This window comes from Arvicanthis niloticus, chromosome 9, assembly GCF_011762505.2.
Source record: "Arvicanthis niloticus isolate mArvNil1 chromosome 9, mArvNil1.pat.X, whole genome shotgun sequence".
NCBI classification, from domain to species: Eukaryota; Metazoa; Chordata; class Mammalia; order Rodentia; family Muridae; genus Arvicanthis; species Arvicanthis niloticus.
Genome location: NC_047666.1, coordinates 27523661 through 27549934, shown reverse-complemented (window position 1 = coordinate 27549934; position 26274 = coordinate 27523661). Strand labels below are relative to the sequence as shown.

General features: G+C 43.9%; 1 protein-coding gene across 2 annotated transcripts in view; it reads left to right on the top strand.

Moving 5' to 3' along the window:
* Window positions 1–3459: 3459 nt before the first annotated feature.
* Rab7a (RAB7A, member RAS oncogene family) overlaps window positions 3460–26274 on the top strand; it is a 41341-nt gene continuing 18526 nt past the window's right edge. The window contains exons 1-2 of one of the 2 annotated variants that reach the window (XM_076940078.1): window positions 3472–3662; window positions 15677–15711. The gene's annotated coding sequence lies outside the window, so the exon portion shown is untranslated. Of the gene's footprint in view, window positions 3663–15676; window positions 15712–26274 lie in introns of both variants that reach the window. The other variant, XM_034511837.2, reaches the window with a different exon arrangement.

Here is a 26274-nt window from a genome sequence, read left to right as displayed (position 1 = left end):
CAGGTTTTTCCACCTGTTCACTTTGTTCTCAGAAATAACAACTCAGACTTTTTATATATGAATAAATGCTGAGGCCAATTGCTTGACTCTGTTCTCCAGCTAACTCATATCTTAATTACCCATTTATTTTATTCTAAGACATGCCACATGGCTGGTTACCTGGTCCTCAGTTTCAGTTTCATACAACTGTCTTCTGTGTCTGCTGGGAATCTCCCATGCCTGATTATTTCCCAGAATCCTCTTTCTGTACTAGAACTTCCTCCTCCCTATTTTCTACCCAAGCTAATAGACCAACAGCATTTTATTTACAGGGCATGTTTCCATACAGTACAAGAGATTCTCTCTACATCTGCCTTCTGAGTGCTGGGCTTATAGGTATGTTTCAGCATTCTTGGCTGATGGTGTTCTGTTGTGTTTCATTTTTGTAGGATATCACTATGCAGGCTGGCTCAGAGTTCAAGGCTAGCCTGGTTTACGAAGGGAACTCCAGGATATCAAGGACTACATAGAGAGACCCTGTCTCTCTGCCAAAATAAATAAATAAACAAACAAACAAATAAATACATACATACATACATACATACATACATACATAAAAAACCATAATCAGGGGCTAGGGTATAGCTCTGTTGATAGCTTGCCTGCATGCAATGACAGCACTGATAAAACAGATGTGACACATCCAAGTAGAGGAAAGCAGGAGGAGCCCCAGTTCACACAACATCAGACATTAAGTTGGGTCATGAGGCAGTGTCAAGAGCTTTCCATGGCCGTGAGGATCTTTCAAGGTAAGGAGAGGAGAGGGTGGTGCCCAGGACAGGCTCTGCTGTTCAAGTGACCTATGCAGGCAGCTCTTGCGCTCTCTCTCTCTCTCTCTCTCTCTCTCTCTCTCTCTCTCTCTTTCTCTCTCTCTCCCTCCCTCCCTCTCCCCTCTCTCTTACACACACACACACACACACACACACACACACACACACACACACACGCCTCTTCAGGGCCTCTTTTCACATAGGGTATAAAGGTCATGACTCAGAAGCCACTGTAGTATCTGGCTCTACCTCTCTCTCCCAATTTCTTCCCCTCACTCACCTGCTCTGCTTTAACCACACTGGTGGCTGTTGTTCTCTGAACACGATGCTTCTTCTGTACAAAACTTTTACTCTGTTGTTATGGTTACATGCAGTGCTTTCTGTTCATGTCGGCTGCGTGTGTCAACTTGTCCTGCTCAAATGCTGCCACCTCAGCCATGACTTTCGGGACACCCATGCCTGGTATCATCCATTTTCCATCACTATTCCTTAGCATTTTACTTGTTTATTGAGGTAGGCTGTCTATATGTAGCCCAGACTGGCTCCCATCTCTTGGTGATCCTCTGGTTTCAGTTTCCTGATTGCTAGGATTATAGGCTAGGCTTACCATTTCTTCCTGCATGACACCATTTTATAATCTGTATTGTACTAACTACTGAGTGGATTTAACTGTTTATTTTCCTTACTCTCATGTATGGGTGGGTGGGTGGTGCATGTTTGTGCACATATAGGGAGGACCAAGTTTAATGTCAGTGCCTTCTTCAGTTACTTTTCACAAACCCAATACCTGTGGATGGTAGTGGCACATACCTTTAATCCCAGTACTCAGGACTACACAGAGAAACCCTGTCTCTCAAAAACCAAAAACAAATAGGTGGGGTTTGTTTGTTTGTTTGTTTTGAGACAGGGTCTCTCTAAGTCGCCCTGGCTGTCCTTGAACTCACTTTGTTGACTAGACTGGCCTCACACTCACAGAGATCTACCAGCCTCTGCCTGTTGAGTGCTAGGATTAAAGTGCCTCCCAAGCAATAGAATTAAAGGTGTGAGCCACCACGCCACACCTAGCCCCTTTCTACCTAGTTTTTACCCCTCCCCCTTTTACATATATGAGTGTTTTACCCCTCCCCCCTTTCTTACGTATATGGTGTTTTGTCTGAGTGTGTGTGAGGGCAACATGTGCATGCAGTGCTCATGGAAGTTAGAAGAGGGTATTGGCTCCTCTGTCAGAGGAGATGAAAAACAGACACAGTTCCTGTTGGGCCTCAAGGTCGCTTCCCACTGTCCTCCTTGGGTCAAGTGTATCACTGCTCTTAGCCACATCCAGCTTTGCTTCTGGACTGCTGGTCTAACTGCCATGTGGAGGTTGATGCTATTTCCAACATGACATAGAGAGACAGGGTCTGAATCAACTTCCTGCATCCCTATAACCGTGGAAAGTCTGACCTTACCACCAGATTCATAAGGGTTCTACTTTCCGGTCAAATTTTAATAAATAACCCAGATAACTACTTTTACTAGTTGCTGAAATTTGTGCTTAGCAAGTATTTTTTTCCCCAACAAGAACCAAGAACTGTCACATATATATTTTTGCGCCCTGCTTTGTCACTTAATATTTCTTGAAGACTTCAGTTTGCATATGAATATACAGACTTTCTTTGTTCGTTATCTTAGTTTAAAAATATTTAGTTGAATGGCCAAGTAATAGTTAACTAATGATTGAAACTGAGCAAACTTCTCTCTATGTATCTCAGATGTATTTAAACACTGTCTGTTATATCAAATGGTGAGGATCTTGGCAGAAAGGTCTTGTTTTTCTCTATTCCTTAGGACCTACAAAAGTTCCCTATTCCCTAAACCTACGTGCTAGGGCATGTACTAGTGTTGTGGGGTATTCACCAGAGAGGACTGTTCAGACATAGGTTTAAGCTAATAGAAGGCGACTGGCTATTGTACTGGGTGTTCAATAATTCCCCAGTATAATCTGAGCCTTTCTCCGGGTGAGCTTTTAAGCACAAAAACAAAACAAAACATGTTCTATGTTGACATACTTCAGTTAAGAACTGTTAGCCATAAGTGGAACTACAGAAACTAAAAAGTAAGGCTAGTACATTTTGAGACTTTCCCAGAACTATGTGGACTTCGATGGATTAGGCCTTTGTTTTAGTTTTAGTGGGTGTGATTTTCTTTCATGCCTGTAAAATCAGCCTCGCCTCTCTTCAGATCAGCAACTTCTTAGCTCTTTTTCCATTTTCCTGGATCATCTACCCTGCACAGGTATTCAGTAGCTTCTAGTTCATCTCTGGGTTTCCATCTCTGAGGACACTGTAACTGATCATTTCCATCCACATTAGAGATGGTACCCAGTGGACTCAGAAGACCCTGGACTACACCCTGCCTGACACATGGCTGATTGACTAGCATGTTCCACTCTCCCTCCTTAAGCGCTCTTTATGGGAATGGAGGTGGGGAAACCACTGCATTATCAGTACTTGGACCAATATGGTGCGCTCCAGCTTCTGCACGACCTTTAAAGATGGCAGCCCCCATATAGAAACCGCCATATTTACCCCACCAGACGCCAGGCTAGGACCTGACGCGACCGGAACGTGACGCAAGGTGGAGGCGGGGCTCCTCCCTCCAACCCTGGCGTCGGGCGTCTCGTGACAGACACTTCCGCTCGGGGCGGCGGCGGTGGCGGAAGTGGGAGCAAGGCCGGAGCTTTGACCATAAAGCCCAAGGCGGCGGCGTTGGCGACGGTGTTTGGGGCTGGGCAGCTCCGAGGAGCCTGCTGGAGCCGGAGTCGGACCTCTCTGTCGCGGCCTGCGTTGTGTCTCCTCCTCCGTTGACCCTGCGGTGAGCAGCGGGCCCGGGCCGCCCTTCCCCCGCCGCGGCTTGGGCCTCCGGGCCTGGCGTCCTCGGCGAGCGCTCAGCTGGGCCGGGCCGGGCGGGGCGGCGCCCGGCGGGCGGAGGTCGGAGGGCGCAGGGCGATCCGCGGGCGGCGGATACGGGGGATCTTCGGGCTGGGTGCGTCCCCGCCGCCAACCTGCCGGGTGGGAAGAGGTACCGGCCGGCCCCGGAGGCAGCGCTGCCAGGCGCGTCACATGCCCCGGCCCACCGCCGGCACTGGGAGACAGGAGCTTTCATGGTCCTGCAGGGTAAATCCTATTTCCGAAGTTCCAGGAGGAAGGACCTCCCGAGCGTCTTTCCTATGGCCTGGTGTCCTCCTGGCTCATAATTGTGCGGACGTAGAGAGTAACGTTGTGAAGATTTGAGAGGTTTCTGGTTTGCTGGGCTGCGTGGCAAGACCGCACAGATTGCCCTGTTCTCCCAACAGCCCTCCGAAGCACCGAGGCAGTGCCCACTTAAAGAGAAAGAGAAGAACAGAGAGGTTAAGTCACTCGACCAAGGTCACAGCGCCGATAAGTTTAAGAGTGAGAAATTGAAGCATAGGCAGTCAGACTACTAAGCACTCTACTGGCCTCTGGCCTCTTCTACTCGAGATGTTCCCAAAGCTTGCCACCTGTTATCTGTCCATCAGCACCCTCCTCCACCTCCTGTCTAGTGATGTCATTTGAGAACCTCTTGGTCCTACCTTAAAACCATACTGTATTTGCAGTTGTGACTTACAAGGCATATTACAGTAGTGTAGTGTCATTGAACCAGAAGATCTTGAATTCTGGCAAGGTATGTATTGGATTTGAATAGGTTTCTGATCCAGCTGTTTTCTTTGAGTCAGGTCTGGCATGCCTACCGTGTGTGTACCTTTCTACAAGAATTTCTGCAACAACCTAGCTTGTTGACGCTTCACTGTTGAAAATATCCTGTTTTTGGCTTCCCAAAGAATAAACTCTTGTCTCTTTCTTGTGACTTCAGCAGCTGATACCCACATGATTGGGTTAGTAAAATCTGTTGGTATGTTTCTCTTCAATCTTGGAAATATTGGTTCAGAATTGAGTGTAAGAGCTGGAAAGTGATTTGTAACTACTTCTGAAGCTGGCCAAACTAAAGTTTGGTGTCCTTGGTTGTCTGTAGTTTACCTCGTTACCCGGCCTGGTATACTTACAGGCTGTAAACCTATGTAATGTATGTGTTTACTAGTGACTGGCACCTTCATTTAGGAAATGTTTTTCTTCCATATGTGTGTCAGGCATTACTCGGTCCTGACTCAGGGACACAGGCATGGATGGGTCTTGTCCTCAAGGAATTGTAAAATGGTGAGTCTCAGAGCCAGGAACTGTTTGGGAATGACTCGGCTTTAGAAAGAATCTGGGGCTTCTGCAAAAAGTAGTTTTTATTTTATATTTTTTTATTCCTTCAGGCCAATCAGATATCCAAATGTGCATTGTTCTGGCTAACAGTTTGAAATATTTGCCAACTTTTTGTGTGTGATATATGCACATGTCCATCTGTGTAGGCCTGAGATGGGTATTGGGTATCTTACTTAATTGCTCAACTGTTCTATTTTTATTTTTTTGAAGACAGGGTCTCTTCCCTGACCCTGGAGTTTATCCACTCCTACCAGGCTAGCCAGTGAGTGAGCTCCTAGACACACACACACACACACACACACACACACACACACACAGAGAGAGAGAGAGAGAGAGAGAGAGAGAGAGAGAGAGGTGTTACAGATGCCTCTACACCTCCCCTTTTTTTTCTTGATTTAAATGTGGGTCCTGAACTCAGGTCCTCAACGATTGTCTGTCCAACAACTCAGCCAACCTCAGCACCCATCTTTGTCAGAGTCAGGAACAACAGTATTTGTATGGTTTGCTACTGAAAGAGAGGCTTGTGTTCCGGTGCATGACTGATCACTTCTTTTGAAGAGTAACCATCAACACTAAACTTGATTCTCTTTTTGTTTTAAATGATATTTTTGTCCTCCCTCTAGGGGAAATAGATGCCACTTAGAACAGTGCACTGGAATGTGTGAGCAAAGGCTGGATTTTCCTTTGTAGCTGACAAGAAAGCTAATGTAGCCCCTGCTAGACTTAGTGATGCATGCTGGAGAAGACCTGTGTCTTCCGTTTTCCATGGCTCTCTGGTTCCCTCCTTTCCAGGACCCAGATTTTACACTGAAGGTGGACACACTTGAGTAAAAGGAGGGTGGAACTGACAGGCACTCTAAAAATAACTTTATTAGTGTAATCTTCCAGGTGATTGCTGGCAACCACATGGTGACTTTTCTGGTTGTCTTTTTTTGGTGTCAGTTGTGTCTCATATTCAGAGGTCCTAACCCTGTAAGAGCAGTCCTTGTAAGAAGGGAGTTGTGAATCAGTTTCTGGCTGCTCCACCAAGTGAAGCAAGAAAGTTTGGGCATTGGATGTGCTGTTACTCTGTCTTTAAAGAGATCTGCACTAATAATCCTTTTACCATACATTTGTCAGTAACTTTCCTACGTGGTGTGAACTCAGACTCTTAAGATTTAGTTGTCACCTTCTGTGTATATCCTTCCTCGGGTCTGGCATCAATCTTTTGATTTTTTTCAATGATAAATCATCTAAGTTCCATCCAAGTTGGCAAGTGTGGCTGAGATAGATGAGTTTCCCTGGGGAACTAACTAGGAGGTGGCCTCTTAGTCCGGGCTGACCAGCAGCTTCTCTTTAGAAGGGTTCTGAAACTCCCTCAAGTTTTGGGTCCTTTCTGCACCTCTTGGGTTGCTCTTCTCATTGTTACCAAGACCCTTACCTGTGCTGGGCTGTGCTCTGCTCTGTGGTCTGGGTGCTACACTGTCTGCAGTTGCTGCAGACATTTTGCAGAGTGTTTTCTTGCTTGTTATTTATATTCACATTGTTCACCTTTTAGAGAACATTAAAGACTGGAGATCGTTTGCATCTTTGTTTTAAAGTTTAAATAAAAAAACTGAAGCCTGACTTTAAGTAGTGGTTGTGAGCAGTGATTGTGACCCAAAGGTGACCGTGATGTGACAGGTTAGATCAGAACCATCTTGAGGACTCTCCCTGACCAGTTTCTGTTTTAGTAATGCAGACTGATTCCAACACCAAATTTAGAACAGTTACTTGCAAAATGTCCCCTTAAGGAAAGAAGAAAGCTTGGGAGGTGACTCCAGTGGCTGTGTTCATGCACTGTCGCCTGTTCATCTGCTTAAGATGCAGGAGTTGGTGCACAGGGCAGGAGTTTAGCTAGAGGTCTGCTTTGGTGATGGCATCACTGCTTTGGAGATGTGGTTGATTCTGTTATCCGTTTCCTGGTCTTCTAGTGTTGCCTGTGTTGGCACAGAGCAGATATTAGGGATCGAGCAGTCTGAGGACCTGAGCACCCTGTAGGGATCGCACAGCCTGGCCTGCTTTTCCTGCTGCTGCTGCCAGGCAGAGGGAAGGAGGGTCTTCCTGCTTTCCAGCGTTAGGTGACAGTAGCCTCTTCGGGGAGGAACCGTATGACAGCTACTGTGCACGAACAGTATGCACTCTATATATGTGTGATAATGTCATAAATATATGCCAATAAATTTAAAAGTGAACACATTTATTCTACTCTCATATCAGTGTAATTTTTAAAGTTATTTCAATTTAGTTTTGAATTGACCACACAATAACAAAACTACTATGAACTTATCTTTAAATACTTCAGTCTGCACTTTATGAAAAATAGTGGGCCTTCACACACAAATACATGCACGCGCATGCATGTTGAAGTAGGGTCTTTGTAGTTCAGGCTGCCAAAAATTCTCTGTGCACTTACAGACTTTGGGTCCTTGAGGAAGCTCTAGGTCATCTTTGCAGTCCCTAGTAGAACTGTTTTTAGGGTGTGGTGGCATACACCTTTTGACACCTTGCCTTAAAAAAAAAAAAAAGCAGTCTGGATATGTTGGCACACACCTTTAGTTTTAGTCTTAGCAGTTGGATCTCTGTGAGTGAGGCCAGCCTGGTCTACATAGTTCCAGGACAGCCAGAGCGAGAGCGAGAGCGGGAGGCGGAGGGGGAGGGGGAGGGGGAGAGAGGAAGAGAGAGAGAGGAGAGAGGAGAGAGAGAAGAGAGAGAGACTGAATCAAAAAACCAAAAACCAAAAAAGCACAAAGAAAAAACAAATGCTTTGGCCTGTTGGCCTGTGTAAGTCAGTCAGTGACTGCAGGAAGAGCATTACAACTATCTTGTATAAACCCCCTACCCAGCATTTCCTATAAGTGCCTTTTAGTATTTGTGTGCTACTTCCAGGTTCCAAGGAATGTAATTTTCTGCCCACTTGTTGTTACTTGTGTTACTTGTTCAGATATTCCTGACTAGTTGGGTGCCCCAGCTGGAGTAGAGTGTCATCCTGCCTTTTCTTTCGGTTTTCCTGGAGGTCTCAGGTGTTTATTCCTTATGCAAATATGTCTTTCTTCCATTGACTTATTTAAAGTCATGTCTTTTTTGCTGATTATTGAACTAATCAGAACCTTAAAAGAGGTAGAGAGGAAGTAGAAAGAAGTGATTCCACACCAACTAATTTTTTCTTCAAGCATATACCTTAATTTTATTTGTTTCTTTTTTTCTTTCTTTCTTCCTTTCTTTCTTTCTTTCTTCCTTCCTTCCTTCCTTCCTTCCTTCCTTTTTTTTTTTTTTTTTTTTTTGGTTTGTTTCTTGAGATAGGGTATCTCTGTGTAGCCCTGGCTGTCCTGGAACTCACTCTGTAGACCAGGCTGGCCTCAAACTCAGAAATCCGCCTACCTCTGCCTCCCAAGTGCTGGGATTAAAGGCGTGCGCCACCACGTATGCTCCACTTCTTAAATAGGCGCATATCTATATGGAAATAAATATACAAATAGATGAACAGTTTAAAGAATTTTCACAAACTTAAAGACTCCTTGTGCCTCTTTTAATCTATTGTCTCCTTACTGCTGTTAACTTGAGTGTAGTTCTTTTTCATCTTTGTAAAACTATTTATTGAACATCTTCTCCAGCCCTGGTCCCATCCCACTCCCACGTTCAGGACGTGAAGCCAGCTGCAACTGACTTCTAACACAGTGACTCATTTTCCTTGGTTTGGATTCCTTTATGTAAATGCAATTATCTACTGTGTAGTCATTCCTCAGTATCTGGTTTCCATGACTTTTCTGAAACCTGTTTCATGTGCGGGTTTTAATTCCATTTTCATTGCACCATAATATTTCGTTGGTGCTGTGGTGTACATCTGAAGTCTTGTTACTCTGGAAGCTTATACAGGACCATCTCTTGAGCCTAGGAGCTCAAGATCATCCTGGGTGACATACGAAGGAAGACCTCTGTTTCAAAATATAAATGAATGAATGAAAAAGTGGAAAGGTAAGGTTTTAGTCTCTGTGTCTGCTTGTGTTCCGTGAACCCAGTAGTTTAAGCAGCAGTGGTGTGTTCCTTACAGTTCTAGGGGTTATGCACCTGAGCTGCAGATGACACAGGGGGCTTTTGAAACCTCTTCTTTGCCCTTCACATCATCATCCTCATTTGTGTGTGTCCTGACTGCCTCTTTTTAGTCATGCTCACTAAGGGCCAACCCTAATGACCTCACCTAACCTGTAACCCCTTTAAAGATCAGTAAGTCCCATTCTGAATTGGGGCCCAGGTTGGAATGCATGAATGACCAAGGGTGGAGGGTTGGGGTGGCTCATAATTTAACTATCTCTTTCACTTTAATGGACAGGGCTACTGCTCACAGAAGCTGACCTTTTGTGGTCTCCTTTTCCCCTACCTGCAGGGAGACCTGGAGTGGGCAAGACATAGTTCCTAGAACAGTGTGCCCTAGTTTGAGACTACTAACAGTGATGCTTAACTGGGTTAGAGGAGGAGGCTGAAGAGTGCTTGATCAGCATGTGCGTGGACCTGGACTTGATCCCTTAGTGCCTCAGAAAGGAAAACAAGTAATGTAGTGATGACTGTTCTGAGCGTTCTGAGAAAACCAGAATGACTCAGTATGGTTCATGGCCATCCCTGTGGTGTCTTTGCTTTTATGATCTTTGATCTTGACCCATCTCTCATGGGCTTGACCCAAAGAGTCAGCTGAGGAGTCAACAGCTCACCATAGCAGAGGGTGCTTGAATTCAGAATCTGTTGATCTGACATTGCATCCTTAAAGTGCTGGAGTTCCTCATGCACATGTTAGAAGCTGGCTTCTTGCTGCTCTTATTGGTGTTCAGGTTGGTATTTGCTGGCATCAGACTACCATTTTGGCTGACAAAGATCATTTTGGCTGAATGATCTTGAACTTTGAAAAGCAGATCTTAGTTTGAAGTATTATATGGCTTTGCTTCTTCCCACACATACATCTCAGCCTCATTTAAAGCTTTAAAATTCTGCACCTGTAATTCTCCAGTGTAACTTAGCTTTTAGTAGCATGTGAGTAGTTTCCAGACCAGTAGTTACTTTGCTAGATTTCTATTATCCCATGGGGAATGAAAAGTTAAGAGTCTCGATGATTCAGGAATAATTGTAGAATCCAGGAAGGTGAAGACTCTAAAAATAGCTTAAAGAAAATGTTAAAGTTCCATGACTAAAGTGGGAGAGGGGACCTTAGTGGATTTTGGGATAAGATTGTCATGGAAATGTGACTTAGTGGGAAGGCAGGCATTGCAGCTAAGAGGTGCCACTATTAATACTGTACGGGGTAGACATTTCTCTGTTAAACCTTATGACTGCTGAGGAGGCTGGATATACCCCAATTCTGGAAGAGGAATGACTTTGTTATGCTAATTCATTGTTACAGTTGGCCCAGGCCTCACAGGAGCTGTGCAGTCACTCTACTGCTAAGCTATGAGCTGTGCTTCTACTCCGGAATCGCCTTTAACAGTAGTTAAGAACGGGAGGAGTAGGGCTAGAAGAACAGACCCTTTAACAGTAGCAGAGAGTGGGAGGAGTAGGGCTAGAAGAAGCCACTTAATTTCATTTTCTTCTTCAACAAGCTGGCTGTGTAGGTTTCTCTGAGAAGCTTATGGCCAGGCTATAACTGATTGAAGTGTCTATGATATCTGGAGTTGGAATCAAAACTTGTGGAGCTGTCGAAATATTTCTTACGTAACTGCCTGTGTGGCTAGCTATCGCCTGCCTGCCTGCCTGCCTGCCTGCCTGCCTGCCTGCCTGCCTGCCTGCCTAAACAAAAAAGCAAATAAAAAGGCACCATCACCCTTGCCTCTTAATCCAGCTCCTCCCTTCCCTGCGCAAACCCCACCCCTACCACCAAAAAACAAAAATGTTTTCCAAGGAACTTGCTTTTTGAAAGTTGCTTTTTTTTTTCTCCCTCTGGGAACATGTTACCTGGAACAGTCTGTACATAGCATCACTTCACATATTCAAATGAAACTTCTTGATGTGTCACTTTCTTCCAGGTAAGGAAGCAAGGAGACCCTCAGTATTGTGAAGTACTACATAAAGGGCTGGGACTAGCACCTCGTGTCTTAAGTTGACAGAGTTCTGTGACCCTAATGTGAGAATAGCATCTTCTGTGAGGATGTGGCATCTTTAATTTCATCCTTTGTGTTTTCAGCATTATTTAAGAGTCGGATATACTTGCAGTTCTGTATCTATGATGTGAAAATAATCAGGTAATGATCTTTGAAGCATTAGCAGACATAGCAGGTGAGGCAGTTGTTTATAACTACCTCTGAATGGACACAGTAGCACAAGGTTCTTGGCTTGCTGCTGGACTTTCTGTTTTATTTGGTTTTGAGAGAAGTCTTTTTTGCCTTTAGCTCAAGCTAGCCTTGAGAAAATTTGTTCTTTAGGTAGAACCCAGAGGTTTGTGCATACTCAGCAAATGTTCCACAGTGAGCTAATCTGTGGGCCTGCATCCTTCCTACTCATGCAGGAGCATTCTGGATGTGCAAAGGAAAAAACAAACTAACTTGCTCAGTAGACCAGGCTGGTCTTGAATTCAGAGATCTGCCTGCCTCAGCCTCCCAAGTGCTGGAATTAAAGGAGTGTTGCCCCTCCTCTGCTTGTAGCCCTTCTTTGGCCCATGTGTAATGTTTTGTTTTGGCCAGGATCTTTCTCCAGCTGTCTGTTGTTTAGTGTCTTGTCTGGTCCTCATTCTCAAGATACTGCCTTATTACATGAATTCCTGTCTCTGCCTCACCCCCACACATACACCCCTTCCTGGACTCCTCCCTCTCTGCTCCAGTCTTTCCCTCTGTCTCTGGGGCTGTTTCCTTCTGCTTTGTGTTGTGTTTTGGTAAGCTAGGCAGTTCTGTGTCCTTTCTAGAACTCCATTGAAGTTGCTTCAAATACTTGTCATTTGTTCTAGTCCTTTAATCAGTGTGACAGTAGACTCAGTCATCTAGAGTCTGCTGGTTAGAGAGGAAGCTTTTCCTAGGGTGTCCACAAGAGAGTGAAGAAGCTAAGTACTTGCCCTGTTAGTGTATCTGGTACAGATCCTGGGTTCTGTCCACTAGTTACCGCTGTAGAATGGTAGATCTGGTTTTGACTCCTGAGGGCCCTGGGTTTGTTGGGGCAGAGTAATGGAGTAATGGATTACCGTTGAAGAAGCAAGTGTTAGATTTATTTTAAACTATGCTCATGGCTCCTGAGCATTTCCTACTATGCCTTCTCCAGCTTTTACCTGTAGTATTTGAGAACAGTCTCGGGAGGTGTCTCAGTCTGTAAAGTGCTTGCTGTGCAAACTGGAGGACCTGAGCTTGGATCAGTACCTACAGAAAAGCTGGGTATGGTGGCACACTCTGTGACTCCAGCATAGGCAGGGAGGTAAAGATAGATCTCAGGGACTTGTTGGTCCGCAAGTGTCCTGAAATGGTGAGCTGCAGGTCCAGCGAGAGACTACGTTTCCAAATCCAAGTTGGAGAGCAGTAGGTGAAGATACCTAATGTCAGCTTCTGGCTTACACACCTCCTCACACACCCCCACATGGGAGCATGCACTTGCACCAATCAGTAACAAGAACAAAAAGTTCACAGCTACAATTACTTCATAATCTACATTGCAGATGAATTACTGTTTGTTAATTGTTGTCTTTGAACTGGATTTCTTTTATCATTCCTGTGGAGAGTTGTTAATGGTGGATTTTCTGTTTTATTAGTTGAAAAAAAATTTATTTTACATGTTTGGATATTTTGCCTGTATGACAGGCAGCACTCCTGTGCCTGATTACTCGAGGGGTCCTGAACAAGGTATCTGATTCACTGGAATTGGAGTTACGGATGACTGTAAGCCACCATGTGGGTGCTGGGATTCAAACTTAGGTCCTTTGGAAGAGCAATCTTTGCCCTTAATTGCTGAGCCACCTCTTATTTTGACAGATCAAGAGACAGTTAGTTTTCACAGAGTAGACCATTGGGCCAGTTTTTCTTTTCAGAACTTTTAGCTGTCTAAATTGAGGGAAGTGATTGCCTTCTAAACAAGAGTTCATGGGTCAGTCAGTTCTTCTCTTTTTTCATTACTATGGCTGAGCTGATAGTCTGTCCATGTCATATGAAGTCTGTCTCTCTGCACCTACTCCTGCCGAATGGACATCTTTGTGGCTTGCAGACCTGTGAACTCATGAAGTTGTCTGAAGTTATAGAGGACCTACTATCTGCTTGTTGTCTCTGAAGGATGGAGCCTTCTGGTCAAGGTTTTTAAAAGCCAAGTAGGGTTTTAAAGCAGGCCTAGTTCATATGGTTATTGTGTATAGTTAGAATGAGTGTGTATGTGATGGGCAGATGGCATGTAGAGTTAATTAGTAACTTCACCTGTTCAAACAGTGCTGGTTAGAAACTGAGCAGTGTGTTAGTTGGCTTTTCTATTTCTCATTGCTGCTGCAGAGAACACTGAGTTCTGTCCTCAGGATTCAGGGGAAGTGAAAGTGTAGTCAGCACGCAGGCAGCCTCAGGATGCACGATGCTGAGCTGCTGAGCGTGGTGCTGTGCTCAGAAAGGCCTGTGGGGGAGCAGGTTTTCTGCACTAAATAACTTAAGTACATAAATTAAACATTAATAAGGAAGGGCCATCAGCAAAAGAGGATAGTATGAAGGAAGATATTGCATGCTATACTCAAAGTTAAGATTTCAGTGGCTTTAGTATATTGTTAGTGGCCTTTTGTATAATTTTGTTGTTTGGGGCTGCTGAACCCAGGGCTCTGTGCAAGGCAATCAACCATCTACCGTTGAGACACAACTCCAGCTCCACTTCCATGAACAGACAATAGGTTTTTTGTTATTCTTTTGTGACACGGGGTTTCTGTGTAGTCCTGGATGTCCTAGAACTCACTCTGTAGACCAGGCTGTCCCCAAACTCACATAGATCCTCCTCTGCCTCCCAAGGCTTGTGCCACAATGCCTGAACAATGGTTATTTTTATAGATCTAGTTGTACAAAAAGAATTCTCTCATCCCCACAGAATACAAGGGATTTATTCAGAAATAAAAGTTTAAGATAGATACAGTACAGGGTATCAGTGAATACAGGCAGGATTGCCTAAATGTCTTGGTTTGTTTGAGGCGTGTGTGTGTGTGTGTGTGTGTGTGTGTGTGTTTGACACCATGTTTCTCTGTAACAGAACCCTGGCTGTCCTTGGCTCACTTTGTAGACTAGACTGGCCTTGAACTCTGATACTGGACTTCCTCTGCCTCCTGAATGTTAAAGTCACAGTTCTATACATCAATCATCTCAAAAGGAAGTTAATTAAATAATTTTATTTGTAAAGGTATAGAAAATAATTAACCAGGTTTAGATGAAACAAAAATCACAAAATATTGATGAAAAATACTGAAGTGCCAGAGAGATGGCTAAATGACCAAAAGTGGCAGCTGCACAAGTGTCTCAGTCACTTAGTCACTGTTCTACTGTGAAGAGACATCATGACCATGACAACTCTTACAAGAGAAAGCATTTAATTGGGGCTGGCTTACGGTTTCAGAGGCTTAGTCCATTATCGTCGTAGCAGAGAGCATGGTACCCATGGTACTGGGGAGGTAGCTGAGGGCTACATGCTGATCTACAGGCTAACAGAGACACTGGCATAGGCCCTTGGCTTTTGAAACTGCAAAATCCACCCCCCAGTGACACACTTCATCACCTGGGCCACACCTCCTAAGCCTTTTCATCCTATCAAGGACTTCTACTTCTTGGTGACTGTATGAGCCTATGGGGGCCATTTTCTTTAAACCACCACAAGTGGGATGACCCAAGTCAATCCTTAGCACCTACATAGAAAGCCAGATGCAGGCGGGGCAGTGGTGGCGCACACCTTTAATCCCAGCACTTGGGAGGCAGAAGCAGGCAGATTTCCGAGTTCAAGGCCAGCCTTGTCTACAGAGTGAGTTTCAGGACGGCCAAGGCTAAACAGAGAACCCCTGTATCAAACAAAACAAAACAAGCCAAAAAAAAAAAAAAAAAAAAAAACCAACCAAACAAAACAAGAAAGCCAGATGCAGCAGTGTGCATCTTAATCCCATCACTTCTAGGGTGAGAAGAGAAGCAGAAAATGCCATGAAGCTTGTGGGCTAGCTAGTTTGAGTGCTGCAGTGTGGTCACACACACACACACACACACACACTCTACATTTTAAAGATTTCTTTAATGTATGTAAGTGTTTGCTACATGTGTGTATGTGTAGCACGTGTGTGCCTGGTGCTTGAGAAGGTCTGAAGAGGGCTTTGGATCACCAGAAAATGGTCATGAGCTAGCATGTGGGTGCTGGGAATCAGATCTCTGCCTTCCCTCTGCAAGAGCAGCAAAAGCTGTTAGCCTCTGAGCCATAGCTCCAGACTTTGAAGAGGGCTTGATCAACTGCCTGAGAAGAATCAAATTAAAGGGAAAAGTGTTTGTTTTGGTTTGCAGTTTGAAAAAGGACAGCCTATTATAGTGGGGAAACATAGCAGCAGGAGTATAAAGTGGTGATCACTTGTATCCCTGACATCAGGAAACAGAAAGATGCATACTGGTGGTCAGCTTCTCTTCTGTTTTTCAGACCCTGACTCCAGCCTGAGTTTGCTCTCATTTAAGGTGAGTCTTCCCTGTTCAGTTAAAAGGCAGCAAATGCTAGCCAAAGTACTAGCCTGCCCTAGTGATAAGTGCCTTTCATTTCAGCAGATCAGGCAGACTTCTGTGAATTTGAGGCCAGCCTGATCTACATAGAGAGTTCCATGACAGCTAGGGCTATGTGTCTGTCTCAAAATCCATCATCACCTGTCCTTGCACACCTGTGTCCACTTTAACGAAGCATTCCTTTACCTGTTTGCCCCAGCAAACACCATCCAACTGACTTTCCAAAGAACCCTTACGTTTCCATTTAAATATCCCTGATTTTTTTGTTTTTGTTTTTCAAGACAGGGTTTTTCTGTATAGTCCTTGGCTATCCTGGAACTCATTCTGTAGTCCAGGATAGCCTCAAACTCATAGGGATCTGCCTACCTCTGCCTCCTGAGTGCTGGAATTAAAGGTATGTGCTCCCACAGCCTGACAGAACATTCCCAGTTTGAATTATCTGCCTTTTCTGGGTATTGCGGCACACACCTGTAACTTCAGCTAATTTAGCTAGCAAAGGCAGGAGAATCAAGATTTTAAGGCCAGCCTGGTATTATAACATAGTATTGTTTCAAAAAGTAAACAAAATTATAACCTACTCAAAATTTATGTTCTACTTCATGGATTTCTGAATGTCCAAGTTGTCTTGACTTCTCAGAACTAGGTTGTGATAAAGTCACAGTTGATGATTTCATATTTTACATCAGAGCAAGCCAGGCATCACAGAAAATCACACCTGAAATTCCAGCTCTCTGGAGGCTGGGGCAGGCAGATGACAAGTTCCAGACCAAGCCTTACTTCTCTTAAACATAGTGCAGCTTCCCCAAAGAAAGCTGCTCAGTCACAGCAGCCTGGTACTGGCACAAGGTTTCGGTTTGTAGTCTTTTCCTCCTAGGTTTAGTATCCATTTGATAATAGTAACAACGTAACAGCAAACACATACCTGTCATTTTTTTTTTAATTAATTTTTATTGTGATACAGTGTATGTGGTGTAAAATTGTCTGTTTTTTTTTTGGGGGGGGGGGCTCTGTCTCCTAAGTGCTAGGATTAAAGGCATGCGCTACCCCCCCCCCCGGGCTTTTTTTTTTTTTTTTTCCCCGAGACAGGGTTTCTCTGTGTAGTCCTGGCTATCCTGGAACTCACTCTGTAGACCAGGCTGGCCTCGAACTCAGAAATCCGCCTGCCTCTGCCTCTCAAGTGCTGGGATTAAAGGCGTGTGCCACTACCGCTCGGCAAATTGGCCATTTTTAATCTTCTTGATTATTTTATGTTGTTGAAGGCACATTTTTGGTTTGTGTATATGTGTATGGGGTGTGTGTGTATGTGTGTGTGCGCTGTTCTGGGCCAGAGATTATGTTGACTACCTTCTGTTATTGTTCACTATACATATTGAGAGGTTGGGTCTCAAGAGTTTGTGCTGGTTCAGCTAGTCTAGGTTGCCAGCTTGCTCCAGGGTCTCTTGCGTCTGTTTCCTGCCTGCTGGAATTACTGGCAGGCCATCATGTATAGCTGGTGTTTACATGAGTGCTAGCACCAGGAGGAATGTGGCAAGTGGATGGATATCTTGGGGTTACTAACAGAGAAGTAGACAAAATAGCATAGAGTTGATATCTTCCCAGTTCTAATGCCTTAAGGCTTATTATAAAGGTTATATGTCTTTAACTTGGGAACTAAATGCTCAAGATTGGGTAGAAACCCCCAAATTATATTTACCCCAACATTTTTGCATCCCACATTGGGTGCCAGTTGTAAATGGAATTAATTGTTCTATCTAGCCTGTAAAAAAGACACAATCTAGGTATTTTATTTCCAAGCCATGAGCCTAGATGGAAAAGATTTAGAGTTAGTCTGACTTATGTCCCTGACAGTAGTGTCCCTTGTTACCTGCTGATTTTCCTGGCCACATGCTCATGGTCCATCTCTTCTTATGGTGGGCTCTTTACCTCCATGTTCTTTCTTCTCTCTTTCCTACAACCCCCTCACTCCATCCTCAATCCCACCTTTCTCCCTCTATTGTCCAATTACACCACACAAAAAAGAGAAGATCTTAAGTGCCACAGCACCCCATCTTACTTGAAACCACAAATGGGTCCTTGATTAGGTTTCAAGTCTGTCTAGGTATAACAGTGTGTGTCGACTTGATTAGACCTTGGATGCCCACGTCCTTACCTCAGAATTGTTTTGGCTTTGTCTCTGAGGGTGCTTACGAGGGAAGCATTTGAGTGGGTCACTTGAGGAAGTCAGATAGAGGCTTGTGTTGACCAGAAGGCAGAGGGTAAAAATATTCTCTGTGTATATCTTTTCAAGTACACATTCCGACTGTATGTTCCTGTGGCCTGTTATCCTCCACAATTCTTGGACTGCCGCTATCATCAGCTAGTAGAGTGCTTGTCTAGAATGAAGAGTGGCCCTACCCCAGTGTTGCTGGTGACAACATTCTGATGTCCAGTGGCTTTCTCCTAGTTCTTTGTTTCTTGTGAAGTAGGGTCCTGTGATAGAGCAATAAATGCTCTTAACTGCTGAGTCATCTCTCCAGCTCCCTCAGCTTTTGATTTTAGTCTTTTTTTTAACCTCACAACCCACCTCTTATGACCTACTCCCTCCAGTATTATTTATTTATTTTATGTATGTGAGTACACTCTTGCTTCCTTCAGACACACCAGAAGAGGGCATCAGATACAATTACAGATGGTTGTGAGCCTCCATGTGCTTGCTGGGAATTGAACTCAGGGCTTCTGGAAGATCAGTCAGTGAGTGCCATCTCTCCAGCCCTGAGATAATACTAGTTTTAAACTGAATTCATGTCACAGGTACACAGAAGGGCTCCTTCATTAACCTTCATGACCTTTTTCAATAGACGACGATCAGAAGAGTGAACAGTGGGGAAGAAGAATAAAGAAGCCAGCCAATAAAAGTAGGTTAAGAGAGCTGTGCACGTGTCTCAAGTTGGCCAGCCGCGCAGCACCGAAGGACTTTTCATCCCTATCTGCCTCTTTGGCCTTTGCAGCCTTCTTTCTGCTCCTGTGAGTGAGGAGCCAGTGCTAATTGATTGTTTTAAAAAACCTGAATTTAAGAAAGCTCATTTCTCATAGTTTTCTTCATGGAAAAATATCCAAGTACAAATGGTGTTTTTTTTGTTTTTTTTTTTAATTGTTGTGTGCAGGGTGGGATTGGATTGGTTTTGTTTGTATAGACCTTTCTGTCCTGATAGTGGGAAGCTTCCTCTCCTTCCAGGCATGCGGCACTATGCCATGCTTCTGCTGTTGCTGCTGCCCTGGTTTTTGTACAGCTAACACAAGTGATTTTTAAAGTTGTTTATTTATTTGAGTTATGTGTGTGAATGTTTTTCCTCAATGTTGGGACTTTGGGGGTCCTGCTTCAGGTTTAATAATAAAGAAGTGGAAATACCTGTATAGTAGAAGCCATGGGCCTGTTTGCTGTGCAGTTTCTCAGCTAACCCATGTAATTTAACTTGACTTCTCCACCACCATCTCTCTCCACATGGCTGTCTCTGCTCTGCCTCCCTGCTCTGTTCCTGTTCTCTTCCTTTCTTTCTGCCCCAGCGTTGCCCAGCACTTTATTGCTCAAACGCCACACTTTCTCCTACAAAAAAGCTATTAGCATGGTGGGAGAGATTCCTCCCCAGGGCAGTTTGCCTTTCTTTTGGGAGGTGAGGAATTACTGGCACAGCAATTAACAATTGAGAGTACAGGGACAAACCTTCATAGCCAGTTGACACAATGTGTGTGGGGTGACTTATCCCAACAGACATTCCTCAGTGTATGGGTATATACACTGTGTGGAGGCCTAGTTCTACAAAGGCAGAGCAAGACATCCTAACTCCTGGAATTGGAATTACAGATTCCATGTGTGTGATGGGAGTCAAACCCAGGTCCTCTGCAAGAACAAGAGTGTTAAACTACTCTCCAGCCTCCAAGTTAAAAAAAAAAAAAATGTTTTTGAGAGGCAGCAACTTACTAAGAAAAGAAAGGAAAGCTCTGATGCTGTTTTCTCTCTCTCTCTCTCTCTATCTCTCTCTCTCTCTCTCTCTCTTTCTTTCTCTCTTTCTCTCTCCCTCTCTCTCTCTTTTTCTTTCTTTCTTTTTGTTTTGTTTTTCGAGACAGGGTTTCTCTGTGTAGTCCTGGCTGTCCTGGAACTCACTCTGTAGACCAGGCTGGCCTTGAACTCAGAAATCCGCCTGCCTCTGCCTCCCAAGTGCTGGGATTAAAGGCGTGCGCCACCATTGCCCATGTTGCTGTTTTCTTAATTCAGAGAGAAATGCCTTCAGTTAGTGGCACTCACCTGTAATCCTCAGCACTGGGAGATAGAAGCAGGACAGGTGAGTTGTTGGAAATTCAAGGCCAGCTTGGCTATTTAGGTGTGTCTGTAGACACATGGTGGTCCCTTAGAGCCTGTAGAGTGCTACCCTGGGATTTAGGAAGTAGCTGCTGTGCTTGCCAGTCAGGAAGCACTACTTTAAAGGTGACATACCATAGATGTATGTTTGTTTATAGTTCCATGGGAGTTCACAAATAAAACAACATACATCTTGTATATATAGATTTAGAAATTCCATGTTAGGCCATGAAGGCTGAATTTCTTAGCCTCTTCTTACACAGAATAACACATTTCAGAGCTTTGGTTTGAGCCTGGGACACTCAGATCGTAAGTCCTTGATGAGTTTGTTCTAACAGAGGCCTTCGGACATCCTCGTGAACTTAAGGTATACACTTAAGGGTTACACTTTAGGTATAACTTGCTAATGTGCTTTAGGGGTTGGAGATGTGTGTGTTCATTTAGGTACTGGGGTCAGACTCAGAGCCTCACAGATAGTAGCCACATTCCCACTTTGATATTTAAAACTGACATCCTTGGAAATTTTTTCTACTTTGAACCTCTGCTGAAGGTGTTGGCCGTATCATGTGACCTTCAGGCCTTTGACAAATGGTCATACTTGCTGTGTAGTATTTTCTTGTTTGTTTATTTTGGTTTTTCAAGACAGGATCTCTGTTATAGCCTTGCTGTCCTTAAACTTCTGTAGACAAGGCTGGACTTGAACTCAGATCCTCCTACCTCCACCTCTCAAGTGCTGGCTTAAAGTGATTAAAGGTGTGCACCACCACCGCCCATCTTATTATTTTTATTTTACGTGCCTGCAGTGCATGTGTATCATATGTATGACTGGTGCCTGTGGAGACTTTGCATCATTTAATACATTCATACTTTTTTTTTTGAGCTTTTTTGTTTTTTATTTTGAGATAGGCTCACTCATCTATCCTGGATTGTCCTCAGATTTGCTCTGTAGCTGAGGCTGGCTTTGAACTCTTAATCCTTCTCCACCTGCCTAGAGGATGTGTGCTACCACACTCAGTCCTGATTTGGGAACAAGTGTGAATAAAATTACCATTTACCTGGCTGCTTTTACTTTCCTTTGGGATTCTGTTGAAGTGAACAGGAATCTGTTTGGTATAAGAGATGTAACTACATGAAACACCTTAGTTTTAAATTCATGGTGTACATGTTTTTGTATATAATACATTATGGAATAACCACATCAGGTGATTTAATGTACTCCTGTTTTCTGTGGCGAGAACACTTTAATATGTACTCTGTAGTTTTCCAGTATACAGTATATTGTTATCAACTAGTCACTGTAGTGTATAACCATTCCTTTTCCTCCATGCCTGGCCACTGGTGACTGCCACCTGCCATCCAGGCTTCTTTGGGTTTGAGATCAAGCTGAATGGATCTTCCTGTATCTGGCTTTTTATTTTATGTAACATAGTATTCTCTGATTTAGCTGTGTTTCTTCAGAGTACAGAATTTCTTTTAAGGACTAATAGTATTCTGTTGCAAATGTAAACCACATCTGTATTTTTTTCACCTGTTGAGGAATACTTGGTTTAATTTCCATATCTTGCTTAGTCCCACAAGGCTAGTAGATTCCAACAGATGTGCTGGCAAGTAAGTGCAAGCAGGCGAAGAAGGGCAATAGGCCTTCTTCCAATGCCCTTATAGAGGTCTCCAGCAGAAGGTGTGGCCCAGATTAAAGGTGTGTACCACCTCATCTGGATCTGGGACTTGTTTTGTCTCAGGCTGGCCTTGAACTCAGAGATCTCCTTGCTTTAGTCTCCTAGGATTCTTCTATAAGGACATTGGAAGAAGGCCAGTTGCTCTTCTTCGCATGCTTGCATTTACTTGCCAGCACATCTGTTGGAATCTACTAGCCTTGTGGGACTGAGCAACTACTAAATCATTGGACTTCCCATTCATAGCTGGCCATTGTTGGGGAGTTGGATTACAGACTAAGTCATCATAACAAAGTCCCTTACTATATAGAGACTATCCACAGGTTCTGTGACTCTAGAGCCCCGACTAATAAGAGTTGAACTTAGGGAAAAAAAAAAAAAGAGTTGAACTTAGGTCAGCAACGCTGAGCCATCTCACAGGCCCCTCTTCTGGTGTGTGTTTATTTTAGTTTTTGAGGCAGTCTTATGTCAAACTCACTGTGTAGCTGAGAATGACCTCAAACTCCTGCTCCTCCCAGGTGCTAGGATTATAGGTCTCTCTGCCATGGCTGCGCTATACCCCATTTAATCCATTTATCCCTCGGTGGTATCTTGGTGGACATGGTTTCATGTCCCATCTTAGTGCCATAATGAACATGGGTATTCAGGTGCCCTTTTGGTGTACGGCTGTAGTGGTATCTTCTTTTGAGAAAGGTTTGTTAGGTCACTTTTTTTTAAGAAATGAATTTTATGTATGAGTACACTGTAGCTGTCTTCAGACACACCAGAAGAGGGCATCAGATCCCAGATGGTTGTGAGCCACCATGTGGTTGCTGGGAATTGAACTCAGGACCTCTGGAAGAGTAGTCAGAGCTCTTAACTGCTGAGCCATCTCTACCCCCTCTTCTGCTCACTTTTACAAAAATAAAATTTTATTATTTCCGTGTGTGCATGCATGTACACATGTGTAGGTAAGTGCAGGTGCTTACAGGGGCAGAAGGTGTCAGGTCCTCTGGATTGTAATTAGATGTGGTTGTGAACTACCTGATGGGAGTACTGGGAATTGAACACCAGTCCTCTGGATGAGCAGTGTGTGCTCTTAAACTGATGATCTGTCTCTTCACCTATCCTTTGATTGGGTTGTTTTCATCCTATGAGCTGCTCTTACTGAGGCCTAATGTCATGATAGTTAGATAGATAGATAGAAGTCTCTAGAAGGCAGCTCTTTCCATCAGTTTCTTATATATTGCATTGTATATTTGAGGAATGCTAGTGTTTCCAATTTAGCATAAGGTGGTAAAATCCCAGCACAAACAAGCTTCCCTTTGGGTGAAATTTAAGTCCCAAATAACCACATTTCTTTATTTTATTTTGAGACAAGATCTTACAATACTACTGTTGTGGGAAATAATGAAAAAGTGGCACCATCCTGTGCTATACCCAGCTACTCTCTTCCCACAGGCTCTCCGCCTCTATGCTAGCCCCATGCAGCGACTGATCGATTGCCGGGTCTTCCCAACTCAGGTTCACTTGCCTCAGAGTCACTGGTTCCTTCTCAGCCATCTACCCCAGTGGTTAGTTACCACAAATCCCTTTAACCCAGTAAATCAAAACTCTAGAAGCTTATAAATAATCAGTCCGATTTATCTATCAATAAATTTTCAATTCACAAGATGCCCATACAATAATTTCAGAGCCAATTGATAATGATACAAGCTGCCCACCTAGATTAGACAAGTTATCCAAATTATTCTATCCTTTATGATATTCATAGCTACCTGTGGCTATTTAAAGCCACGGGTAATCTGGATCGTATTCCTCTTGTTCCATCTTCTCTGTCTCCAAAACTCTTAGCTTGCCTCCCCTTTCCCTGTCCAATCACAGGCTTCTTGTATTAATATTTAAGTTGATTGGACAGGGAAAATTCTGCTATATGCTACAGCCTATGCAGCCTTGACCTTACCATGTATCCAGGCTGGCCTCAAACTCAGGATCCTCTTGTTGCACCTTCTGTGTTTTATCTGCCAGCTTTCTAGCTGAATCCTCCACTTCTTGAGCTCTTCCTGTCTAGCTTGCTCACAATCAGGGCCCCGCCTAAATCTCTTTTGCCCCTGGATATTGTTTCCTCCCAGCGTCACCCCCATGCTAGTGCTATCATCTCTTGCCTGCACAGCTGCAGCATTCACTGCTGCATTGGGCTTTAGGACCTTTCGTTTCAGGACTTTGTCATGGCTTCCAGGACCCATATGATGAGGCTCATAGGCTGCCTGATTCTGAGGACTGCACATGCTGTTCTCTGCCTGAAACTGATTGCTATCTTTTTCTACTTTAGGCCCAGGCTCGCCTGGTTCTTCTACAGGAATTGTTCCCCAGTTCTTGAAGCTGTCATAACTGCCTTCAACATAGTATATTTCTATGTATGAAAGTGTTTTGCCTGTGTGGATATGTCTACCATGTGGAAGCTCTACTGTGTGATTCCTGAATCATGCCACCGACGGAACTGTTCAGTCCAGGACAATTGATCAGTGCCAGAATAATCTTCCTACATTCACTAACAAATATCAAAGCAAAAATTAATTAGCAACAGGCTACATGCAGAGACCATACCAAACACAAGAAGTAAAATTCTGTAGGGTGGGAAGGAGACACAAACAAAACAGTGTAGAGAAACGTCAACATGAAACATGTTCATTTGTATGCTGACTGTGTTCATGTGTAGAATGCTAAAATCAAACGCTTCCAACATCCACAGGACAGACAACAGGACTGAAAATAGAAGACATGGGGCTGCAGAGATGGCTCAGAGTTTGAGTTCTTGATGCTTTTTCCTCTAGAGGACCCAGGTTTGATTCCCAGCATCCATACAGTGGCTCAGAAGTGTCTTACGATTTCAGTTGCAGGAGATCCAACATCCTTTTTGACCTCTGCAGGCATCTGACACAATTTGGTCACAGATTTATGTAAGAAAACACTCATATATATATCAAATATATATAGAAATATAGGAAAAGAGCAAGACGTTTGAGCAACTCTGTGTTGCCCTAGGTGGTTTTGACTTTATCATTTCCTCCTAGACTCACTCAAGGTTTCATTTTGTTTTGTTTTTAACAGTTTCTAGTTGCATTTTCCTCTTGAATTTCTTTAGAGGTGGTAGTTCTAAATTAAACTACAAATACATAAAATTCCTGAAACATACAAATTAGGCATGGTCGTTAAGCTGTGGTCTTAATACAGTTTAGCATCTCAAAAACAAGTGGAAAAAAAACTCATGCAGGTGGAAACAATGGCTTTATTAAGAAGATGGTGATTTGGTAGCTGTTCCACTAGGAATGGCAGCATGGCTGGCTTTCAGGTGGACTCTTGGAGTTTTGGACTGTTCCACCTCCCCTCTCAAGCTAGCAAATGCCACAGATCATATGTGGCACCTCAGTTGCCCAGGTAGTGCAGGAAGAGCCCTGGAGGATTGGAGATTCCCCAAGGTTGGGCTTTTTAGACATCTCAGAATTGTCAGATATCTGGGAAGGCAGTTTGACCTGAAGGAAAACTACAGACAGGCCTCGGCACCCTGGGAACATGGAACCTGGACTTGGAGTTCGTGGCTAAATTCCCAAGAACACTTTTGCTGCACAGTCAGAGAGAGGTACATAAATTCAGTGTGACTGGTTCCTGAATTCTGCCTTCAAAGGTCTCCTCACAAAAGGACTTCATTATTTTTACAGCAGCGACCTGGCCAAAGCCACCCACTCATCCCCTTTCTTTTTCCTCACCTGGCTGGTAGAATTTTCATTCTTGCCCTCTCAGAATTAGCTGTCACTCTGTCTCTCAGTTTTTCTGGGCACTCCAGAAAGTATAGCTGAGCCACTACTTCTGTCTTCTCTCTCCACTGTGTTAGAGGACACCAGCATTTGTCCTGTCTGACCTGGGGGGTTCCAGCCTTTCCAATTGGTCTTTCTTGTTTTAATCAGTGAAGTTTTGCTGCCATCTCCAGTTCTGTTCAACTTCAGTCCCTTAGCTTCATGTTGTTTAAGGTAAATAATAGTGTATTTCTGAGCTCTCTGCTTTAGAAACTTTATTTCATTTATATTGTCTGGAGTGCATTTTGGGGCTGGTGTTTGTGTGACTTGAGGTGCTTGTGGAGGTCATGGGACAGTCTGGGCAGGTTGGTTCACTCCTGTGGGTCTCAGGCACTGATTTCAGATTGCCAGATTCGACAGCAAGAACATTTACCCACTGAGCCATCTTGCTAGTCAGAGTCTGCTATTCTGTTCCTTTCATCTCCTGTGTGCAGTTTTTCTGTGTGTAAGTTTATTTTACATAAGTAGTTGAACAACAAATTTAAGAAAGTAGACAGAATTGAAAGTGGTCTCACTGTCCTGAAGGAAGGTGTGCTTGGTGTGGAAGGGTCACCGATTCAGGACTCTGAGACTTTGGGGTCATGAAATAGTACCTGTTCTCTAGACATGATGCTTTTGGTCTCCTTAACTCCACAGCTAGGTCTTTTAAGATTCACAAAAACAACTGGAAAATGGAAGT